Here is an 8,885-nt window from a genome sequence, read left to right on the forward strand (position 1 = left end):
CATTTTAAAAGTGTGGACAAGGTTATTCAAAAGCTGAGAGACTGCTTTGCCAAAAACATTTGTTTTCAAAGTTGCAGCCAAGGTGGCATCTTAAGATGTACGGGGCGAATACGCACTGTTTGTGTTTGGTTTGCTTCTTTATGTCACACCAAGAAATATACCTGAAGGAGTGCAGGGACAATAATCTGTGGCTGTTTCTGTGGAACATACTGGTAAAAGAAACAGGCACATCGCTCACCACCAATCAAATTGAATAGATACCCACCTATTTCAATACCAACAACTCTGAAGGACAAAAAAACAAACAACATATGGGTTGGATATGACTTCTAAAAAGTGGACATGACTCTGTTAGAGAATGGTGTTACTGCCAATCATCCCTATATTACTGGTAATTGTTATCAGGTCTCAATGTGTGTGGAAAATGCAATGTGCCTATATATTGTCAAATATCGGAATAACACTATGCAGGGCTATAAAAGTCTAATGAGCATACTGGATATAACTTATACTTTCTAAGTCTGTCAGTTTTTGTTTTTTGCAACATGTTCCTCTTAAACCCAAAATAAATCCAAAAAGCTTTATTTTTCATCACTAAACTTTCCCCATCGATAGCTTGAGCTTCGTCTGACTGCATTAAAATGGTGTGTAAGCCGATATACTCAGGCTTCAATCTAATAGGTTAGATATATGCATCCTAAAATACAACACACAGCTTTGGTTACATCAAATATGTTTTCTTATTTCTTGTGGCAACTTCAGATCTTTGTAATGTGTGCACTGAGAATGCGTATATTGTGATAATGATAGAGTCATAGTTTATTGTACAGCACTATTGTTAATGTGTCACATTAGATACATGTATAAAATGAACATCATTAAAGAATAAACCTGATGTAAAAAATAATGGTTCTTTAAAAATGCAGCCCACCAAATCATTTTCTTACTTAACTAATGCTCGGTATATCTTGCCAGCTAGTTATTAAATCATGAAAAAGGGCAGCATTATGTGGAGACTGACCGATCATCTATTCAAACAGACAATAGAGCAATCTTTTGTTTACCAAAGCCAATAACTACATGCACTGAATGTGAATAAATTTACTTTGAAGTGAACATAATGAAAGTGTTGGCACTCTATTTTCCCTTCTCTGCCTCTGCAGCAGATGAGAGTGAGGTCTCTGGGATGGTGTGGGAGTTCGCTATCTCCCAGCCTCCAGATGGCTCCGTCTTCTCTTATCTAGAAGAATGGGTGCTGCCTCAATTTTTCAACTCGCCTTATCTTGGAATCCTTTAAATTGAATATTTACTGGGCCTATGTTTTCTGCCTGTGTTAGCCCTCTGAAGTTGACATTCCTCTCGCTTGTCGAGACAGGCCAAAGGTTTTTCTCACTCATACGCTTGCTTTGTCCGTCTTGTCAAGTAATGGGACAGTGATTGATTATGTGATTGTCCGGTGAATAGAAGGTTAAAACATTTCAGCAAAGAGCAGTGGAGACATAATAACAGGCGGCCAAAAAGGGAAAATGTACAACAAAAGAAAATGTATGTTACCCAAACATGCCATCAGCAGACCTTTATTTTATGTCAGGAGTAAATTTGATTAAATTAATCACTTTCCTAACAGTCTATTGTTTTGTGCACAGTGTACACTAGAGGTTAAGAGAACACTTAAGCAGCCATTAAAAACAACTCATTGCAATATGACTGGCTGTGGTCTATCAGCATAAACAAGCTGTGCCACAGCTACTCCCTGCTAAGTGTCTGGAAATGTCTTTTCAAAAACATTTTGTGAAATGCCTCCATGTTGGATTAATCAGTGCAGCTGAGGATGTAATTGCTGTGCTGAAGTCAAAGCTGTAAGAGCAGATAATGAACACTGACTACAGGGCTGCCAGAATCCAGGGCGCAAGAAATGAGAAGTTTGGAGACCAAAATGTCCTCTGCATTCTTTTTAAAAACATGTATAGAAACGAGCGCGATGCATATTTACACTATAAGGAGTCTGTTTAATATAAACACCTATGACTTTGTGTGTACAAACATGAAGACCTTATGACTTGTGCCAGCTGCATTGTGATGTTAGAATTGAAGAGAAATTTAAATTAAAACAATTTCATCTCTGAGACTTTTTAACTCATTCAATTATTCTTGTATGTTTCATGTATCTGTTTGTTTTGTGAATTCTGGTGGCATTCGATTGTTTTTCTTGAATGGAGGACTGACTTACAAAAGGTGAAGAGAAACAGCAGTGATTTGTTCAGACTGTTGCTGCCCTCTGGTGGAGACATTAGTTCAAATGCAAGAAATAGATTCCTCTCTTTGGATCAGTTAAGGTCAACTGGTATATTTGATATTGATGATCTTTTGCAAATGACGGTTTGTACCACAAAACAGAACAGTTTAAAAGAAATCACAAAATAATATGGCATCTACAATAAGACTAATAAACTGTAGGTAGTGCTGTTTGTGATTCCTTTAATATCAATGCCAGGCAGAAGCACTCTAAAAACATGTTGCTATGTATCCTATTTAATTTGCTATGACTGTAAAGACTGTATTCTACCCTTTTAGCAACAATCCATCTCTCTCACATCAGATTCAAGAAATTCAAAGCATCCTCCTTCACAAGGAAAAGCACTAAAACCTGTAAAAGTCTCTTCATAAAGCTGTTGATGAGAAGCAAGAAAGGCAGAACCTATCCATTGATAATTGTTTAATAAAGCAAGATTTAAAACAACCTGTGCTAACACACAACTGAAGCCTATGCTGGCACCAACAACGATCAGCCTTAGTTTCAGCTGCACTTAGGCAACATAACTCAAGCAGATTGTAATTCTATTGTGGTTTCTGTCTTAAATACTGGCTGTAGCCCACAGTCTAATAATAATGTGCTGTGCCCTTTAGTTCTATGTTAACATTCTTTAGTCTTCCTCTCAGCAATGATAGAGTGATGAACAGCTGCTGCCACCGATGTAATTGGATCTCTTATTCCAGCTTATCGGTTTAATAATTAAAGAAAGGCACTGAGGATTTCTTCAGCATTTCACCCTTGAAACAGCGAGAGACTGAAAGTTTCTCTTCAAAACAGTCAAAGAATTAAAAGGCCAATCGTTTCAAACAAGTTCACCTTGTGTTCCTCCATCAGCCCGGAGTAGACTATTATTGTACAGAGTTTTATCATTTAATTATTTCATAAATAAGGGTTGAAGTTATTTATCTCAAATAAATGCAAATTGACTTTGCTTGTTTTTTTCCCTTTGGACTCTCACATAAAAAGTCATGTTGCAAAATATAACCGTAACTGTTCAACCTTTGAACCCCTTGATTTAGTAGAAGTCAGCATTGATGATAGCAGATTCACTCATAACCTCAACATGGGGTCTTCTCTTGGAAGTTTGGCACTGCCCAGTGATGATCACATAGATACAAGTCTGATGAAAGTGATGTATTTTCATAGATAATGTAAAATGATAGATGCTGAAAATAATGAATTAGCTGTTGAGCAAAACGTATTGAAATACTATGCTATATACTAACCCTCTCACCATTTGAATTAAAAGAATGAAAGCTACAATAAGGACTAGAATATTTGATTTCAGGCCTGTGATTGCCATGATTCTGTAGTCAACTAGAATGCAGTGTTTAATCTTTATTATTGTTATTGAAATCACAGTCCAATTCAAGTACCACTATTTACATGGTTTGTTTTGGCAATCAAGGTAAATACACTTGTGCCAGTGGTGTTTCTTAATTTAGTAGTCTTTTTTTCCTTCATGGTCATTCAAAGTGTTCCTTTCAAGCTATCACTACCATGTTTAATGTATCAAAAGAAAACCATCAATGTTTATAAAATCTGTTTTCAAAGGTAAGTCACCTGATAGTGAACTAAGCCCTGCACCCGTACTTTCAAACACATTTAAAAAAGACAAAGACAAAAACAGCAGCCTGCTCCACTAATGACCAGACTTTAGCTTTAGCTTCCTCATCAAAAAAACTCACTCCAATGTGAGGACTTTTTATCTCTTCTATTAAAGTCCCGTTCCACACTAAGGTCGACAATATGACTAAATGATTTGGTTAATCTGAATTCAAACAGTGTCAGCTGGGGGTCCACTCAGCACAGTGGGGGGATTGGTAAAGTAATATCAACACAGTTGTGATTATTCCATTGAAGCAGTAGGGTGCTCCAATCAGAGGCAAATCACTCTCCTCATTACAGAGTACAAGGCCAAATCTCAGTGGGAGGAACACTGAATCAGGCGTCCCATCTTCCCACTGAAATTAATTGAAATTCATTTGTGGCACCCTGATGCTTGCCATCAACACCAGACTGATTCACATTTGTACAACCCAACCTGGATTAATTAAACACGGGCACATTTAAATTTTGAAAGCATATAAAAGCAGAAGAATTCTGTGGTCTGGACTTAAAGCTGCAGTTAAAAGTATCAGAGGTATCTTTCAAGGAATTGTTTTTGTTTAGGCAAGGGAAGTAATCTCACCAGGTATTGCTTCAGTGGATTGGTTTGTCTCATTATCAGTCTTTTACAGTCAACAGGGGGTTTACGGCAGCGATGAGTGTTAACTACCACATATAAAAACAGACTGGATATCTCCTGTATTTGGACCAGAAACCGCTCTGAAAATCTGTCAAATAAGGATGCTCTGTGGACAAAAGCCTGCTCTATTAACTTAAGCAAGGCTGCACTATGTGGCCAAACACTAAATTTACACAGATGAAGGGTTTTTGACAAAACCATATCTTCCTACTGCATCTGTTTGAATACAAAATACAGCTTTTTGGTAGAAAGAAAAACATTTAAGAAATTGAGAATTTACAGCACCAGGAGAGAGAGAACATACCGTTTGGGGGCTGACTATGCTGCTCCATGATAGAAGACAGAATATCAATGATCTGCATTTACAATGCAAACTTCTGAAACCCCTAATCCCCGAAATATCCACTCCATCAGCCACTGGAGGCCTCTCTATGGGCCTAAATGACAATACTGTGAGCCCTTGCAATCCAAGAGTTTGCAGAACACAGTCTTATAGCAATATTTATCCTTGACTCCAACCTGCTGTTATTATTTGCCGGGATAGTGACAGTGCCAGGCACCACAGTATCAAAGATACCATGATTAAGGAGGAAGCACATCTCTCTAAACAGTTGGTGTATTACATAATGCTGTCCTGAACCATGCTGCAACCTTTCCAAGGTACAGGAGTAAGTGCTTCTGCTTCTCTGGAGCTAAGCCTGTTGCATTTGCTATGCCACGTGTTCTGACTTACTTTTACTGACTACTCCACTAGAGTGCTGCTTAACAGCAACCTCATCAAGAGCTAAGATTATATGTCTTTCCAAGGCTACAAATCCAAAATCAAAATCTGACTTTGCCAAAACCTTAGATTGTGCATTTCAAAGATGCCATATCCCAGAGCCTTTCAATTTGAAGATTTGATTGCACTTACCTCTGGTGGCATCTGTGTTGCTCACTAACCCACAGTTCTGCTCAAACATCTGTTGTCCATGGATTCACATGTAGAACACAACACAGGATTAGCGTATGGTCTAGGTGACTGTAAACAAGCTACAAAAAAGTAAACTTAACTTAAGCCAACAAAGGTTTTCAAAATGTGGAACCCCAGAAACACTTACCATGTTTTGAGAAATGTCCGACCTGAAGCCTTATGTTGCACTACCTTGGTTCATCTTGCATCTTGACTTGGTCAATCTATCCTGGGCTGGCTGAAAACAAAAATAAGAGTTTAAACATGAACTCTACAAAAGGTATTGTCCTAATAAGCTAGTCATTGTCCTAACCAAACACGTTTTGGTTAATGTTGGTTGAAAATGTTTTAAACTACCAGCACAGTTGATCTTTGCTCCTGGTTGATTTGATAAATTATGCCATTGCTTTCTAGTGGGTGAGAATTGTATGCTAACCTAACACCTACATATAATTTCTACACATACTGCCATCATTTACATAGTAAATTAATTACCCATTCAATTAAAATATGAATCTATTTCACCAGAAGTAGAATTATTTCTATTTATTTCGACTGTAACACGACTTTCATTCCAGTTACCTTTTGGTCATGGGTCCAAAAATCCAAACAGGAAATGAGTGCCAACTCGGATTGTACCACTTACTACTGGAGAATAAGTTTTTTTTTTCTTTTTTGAAAAAAAAACCAAACCATAAACTAATTATTTCCAGATCAACCAAACTGAATAAAACGATGTGCAGCTAGATGTTTACAGTTGTATGTTTTATTACTTTTGGTACTTCCGAGGGAGTAATTCTGTCATCGGCACTTCCGTCCACCTTTGATCGCAGATCTTTTTCCTTTCCTTGAAGTTCTCCATTATTTTTTCAAGAGTAATTCGTAAAGTGGAATACTTGCAATACCTTCACGGCCCACCAGGGGGCAGCAGCGGCCAGCTGGTGGTAATCCCTGCTCTATATAAAGCACCGCCTGCAACTACTCATTTCTATCGCGGTGTCAAGTTTTAAGATTTTATTGCTGTGTTATTGTTAGTGTTATGGACTCAATACACTTACTCAAGTACGAGATACATCGAAAAAAGAACGAGAAATTAGTCGCACGAACGCCACAGCCCAATATTTCACGGATCACGGCAACCGGAAGTGTGCAGACAGGGAAATGTCGCCGGAGGAACTGCAGCAGTTTTTTCTCCCCACAGCAGTCAGTCAGACAGACAGGAGCTGCCTGATCAGATGAAGAGCCATGTGCAGAAGGACAGTGAAGTGCAGCCCGGACCAAGTCTGTAGTTTTCAAAACACATCAGGTGCTTTTTTTGGCAAGAATTTGTGTTTGATTTTCAATTACAGTTTTTCTCAATTGCTTACACACAAACACTGGTACTTGAAATGACCACAACATTTAACCCTGCATGCAACAACCCCCTGAACCAATTCTACTCAACTACAAGCACAATTCCTGCTTTACACTTAAATTGCAGTTCTAAAACCCACTTTTTTTTCAAAACACTACAAACAATTCTCTGCATTTGGCACAATTTTCATGAAGAAAATCTCTTGTTTTCACAAGGAACACACTGTCATTCAAAATTCTAAAGTGAATTGCCCTACTATGCACACTGACTGGGCAAACACCTGTCACACAGTTTTACAATTAGCAATCAGAGCTATATTTCCGTCTGCTGCTTGGCCAGGAAAAACATTGCTGGTGATGTGGATGAGGTGTTGTGGCCAGACCAAAACAGAAGAGAGGATGAAGCATAGTTTCTTTTTACTTACTGTAACTGTATACAGTAAATTGTTCTGTTGTTTTGTGTGTAGACCACTGTATGATCAACTTTGTGTTGTTTGGGATGCACACTGTGTACACTGTTTTTTGGGGAAAAATAAAATATATTTGTTACTGTATATTTCTGTGTTTTGAGTATAAAAGCAATATTCTAAAAATTTTTACAACACACTTGTGTATGTGCTGTCTGTAGTAAGTGTAACACTGAACATAAAAAAGGCCTGTGTCAATATGATGAATGGAGAGGAAGTGTTTTCCATTCATCATAGTGTTTTACATTGAGCACATCAGTGTTCAACTGGTTCTTATAAATGTCTATTCATATGGTGGTTTGTGTGCGTGTGTCATTTGAAAACAAAATACAATGTTGAGAAGAAATAGCATTGTTTTGAATGTAAAGTTTCATTTTGCAGGAGAATTGAGGGGTTTTGCCCTTTGTGTGTGTGTGTGTGTGTGTGTGTGTGTGTGTGTGTGTGTGTGTGTGTGTGTGTGTGTGTGTGTGTGTGTGTGTGTGTGTGTGTGTGTGTGTTTTTGATTTGTGTGTAGAGTTCTGAAAGTATGAGGCAAGCTTTCAGAAAATGTGTGTAAACAATGGGTAAAAACTGTAAGTCACTGCATGAATGTTGGACATGTGACTTTGAAATATGCATACCATACAGTGATACATCATTTTCCAGAGCTTTATATTTCAGTTCAACAGTTTGTAAGGAAATTAGGATTTCTGCTTCTTGCAACCTCCTCCACTTTGAGGTGCATGTAGCGGTCTCACCGCCCCACAGACAGAGGTTATAATACTGGCCGCGGAGGTCGCCGATTCGACTCCCGGCTGCGACCAAAGTAAATGTGCACCACTTAAAAGAATGAATGAATGGCAACTAGCTAGTAGTTCCTCTTTCAAAGCATGGAGCAACATGTCGCTAACAAGAGTACCTTACCTTCAATTTGACCAAAAAACACAGACGGCTAAACAAACACATTGAAGTGATCATTGATAGATATCAGTGATTAATAATATTATAGCACATATTATGATACATTAGGATCCTATATTTGTATGTATGTGTACCTCGAGCCATGAAAATGGGCTGAAATTATAATCATTTTGATTTGACCAGGTCTACACGTCAGTCTGACTGCACTTATCAGCGTTAGCTTTTCAAGTAATAATAAACTGGCCACTTGCAGTACCTTCGCGGCCCACCAGGGGGCAGCAGCGGCCAGCCGTTGGTAATCCCTGCTCTATATAAAGCACCGCCTGCAACTACTCATTTCTATCGCGGTGTCAAATTTTAAAATGTTATTGCTGTGTTATTGTTAATGTTATGGACTCAATACACTTACTCAAGTACGAGATACATCGAAAAAAGAACGAGAAATTAGTCGCACGAACGCCACAGCCCAATATTTCACGGATCACGGCAACCGGAAGTGTGCAGACAGGGAAATGTCGCCGGAGGAACTGCAGCAGTTTTTTCTCCCCACAGCAGTCAGTCAGACAGACAGGAGCTGCCTGATCAGATGAAGAGCCATGTGCAGAAGGACAGTGAAGTGCAGCCCGGACCAAGTCTGTAGTTTTCAAAACA

General features: G+C 38.5%; 1 long non-coding RNA gene across 1 annotated transcript in view; it reads right to left on the reverse strand.

Moving 5' to 3' along the window:
• LOC117810896 overlaps positions 1–6,245 on the reverse strand; it is a 111,846-nt gene extending 105,601 nt beyond the window's left edge. Inside the window, exons 1-3 of the long non-coding RNA XR_004630874.1 lie at positions 6,097–6,245; positions 5,663–5,752; positions 5,476–5,524 (exon numbers count right to left, since the gene is read on the reverse strand). This is a non-coding gene — a long non-coding RNA (uncharacterized LOC117810896). The remainder of the gene's footprint in view (positions 1–5,475; positions 5,525–5,662; positions 5,753–6,096) is intronic.
• Positions 6,246–8,885: the final 2,640 nt, after the last annotated feature.

This window comes from Notolabrus celidotus, chromosome 3 (assembly GCF_009762535.1).
Source record: "Notolabrus celidotus isolate fNotCel1 chromosome 3, fNotCel1.pri, whole genome shotgun sequence".
Lineage (NCBI taxonomy): Eukaryota > Metazoa > Chordata > Actinopteri > Labriformes > Labridae > Notolabrus > Notolabrus celidotus.